Here is a 2,274-nt window from a genome sequence, read left to right on the forward strand (position 1 = left end):
TGATTCCCTTAGACGAGATCGAGGTCAATGAAAACTTGAGCTTCGTGGAGGAACCAGTCGAAATCATGGATCGAGAGATCAAACGTATGAAGCAAAGCCGCATCCCGATAGTGAAGGTTCGCTGGAATGCCAAGCGAGGACCGGAATTCACTTGGGAGCGTGAAGACTCGATGAAACAAAAGTATCTGCATCACTTTCCAGATCCATGATTTGTGTCTTAATTCTGAATTTCGGGACGAAATTCCCTCTAACGGGGGGATAATGTGACAACCTGTAATTTATTCCGTCACTAAAACCGTTCCCGTTAAATAAAATCGTTGTATTCAATTTGTTTCGTTAACCTTTGCGTTAATTAATTTAATCGTGACTTTTAATTCGTTTTCGTAAGTGTCGGGATGCGTTATAAAAATTAAAATATTTTCCATATTTGTTTGGAAAATTATTATTTTCATCTAAGTCGTGATTACGGCAACTTTATCGGTGCGACCAAAAGCATCGTATAACGTCAGTATCGGGTAGAATTCCATCGGGTCTGAAACCCAACCACTATATAAAGGTTGAGTGGACAACTTTTGAAGACTTTTTCCCATCTCACAACTTTCTCTCACTACTCTCTCTCTAGAACTTGAAACTTGGTCCAAAAATCCTCCTTTCAAGCTTCATTTTGGTAAGGAATCTATCCTAGCATGTTTCTAAGCATGTTTATCATTCAAATTTGTGTTTAAATCACCCAAAACACCTATGAACATGTGTTTACGGTTTTGGGACCCTCCCAAAACCGTGAACACCTCTTATGAGGGTTTTGAAGCCTCAAAACCCCACCAAAACACTTCTAGGGCTTAGATTCGACATAGAAACTTGCATGAATGAGCTTAGGACCCCAAAATCGAACCAAATGAGGCATGGACATGAGTTTACGGTCCAAGAGCATGCTTGGACCGTAAACCCTCATTCAGAGACCTTAAACACCTTGTTGGGTTTTAGTTTGCCCCTAAACACCTCCAATGAACTTCCATGAGTGCATAGAACCTTGTAATCCTTTAAGAAATGCACCAAATCATACACAAATGGAACAAACTAGAATTTACGGTCCAAGAATATTCTTAGACCATAAACTCATCTCCTTAGACCATAAACTCCTCAAATGGGTGTTAACGTGCCTTTCACACCTTATATGGCATGGAATTAAACCTAGAACCTAGTATGTTTAACTTTCAACCACTAAAACCCATGAATCTTGGACAAACATGAGTTTACTGTTGTAAACTCATGTGTTTAAGGTAGTAAACTCCCAAGAACATCTTCATAGACCGTAAACTACTTTTCCAAGGTCAATTCAAGTCCCAAACACTTCCAAAGCCATAGAATCAACACTAGAACCTTCCTTGGTGCATTGTAATTGACCTAAGACCATCAAAACACATTGAATCATGTCACACAAGAGTTTACGGCCGTAAAATCATAGTTTACTGCCGTAATATCCTCAAATGGTCCATAGGGTGTCCAAATCTCATTGAAAAGACTTGAAATCAAGTCTAGCATCAACCCATAAGTGTTATAAGGCCATTTAGCAACCAAGAACACCCCCCACCATGAGTTTATTGGCGTAAACTCATGGGGAAGGGGTCATTTGGACCGTAAACTCCCAAAGGAGTTTACTCTTGGGGAGTAAACTGCATATCCAAACCATACTCATCCATAGATGCTACGGGTCACTCCAAACACTTGGATTGAAATGTTTTCACGTCTAGAAGTGTTTACTCTTATCTAATTAGTGGTTTGAAGTCTAATTAGATACATTTGTGTACCATTCCATATTACATAGGAACCTCGCGTGTTATCAAGCCCCGAACTGACACTTAGCATCCAAATCGACTCGTTCTCTCGACTGGTGAGTTCATACCCCTACCCTTTTTCAACGTTTTTCACTGTTTTCAGGCGGGAATACAAGCAAAGTACAAGGAATACTTGTACTCAAAAACTTGTTTTACATGTGTTGTGTTTCGTATTTCATATGCTTTTAACGTTGACAATCATAACAGATAACTGTTTGAACTTGCAGAACACATTACCGTATTATTTGTGAAAAACGTTATATAATGTTGTATTTTATATTTTCAAAAACGGCTTTCCACATTATATCAGTTAAAAGCATAACATTTGAACTTTTAAACATGAAACTTAGTACACTGTTTTGTCCTCGGTAACACTCCACAGAGATACGCGAGTGGAGGATTATTGTATTATTACTAGTAAATTTGTTATTCCTATAAA

The sequence above is a fragment of the Lactuca serriola genome, chromosome 2, assembly GCF_051521515.1.
Source record: "Lactuca serriola cultivar US96UC23 chromosome 2, Lser_US96UC23_V15, whole genome shotgun sequence".
NCBI classification, from domain to species: domain Eukaryota; kingdom Viridiplantae; phylum Streptophyta; class Magnoliopsida; order Asterales; family Asteraceae; genus Lactuca; species Lactuca serriola.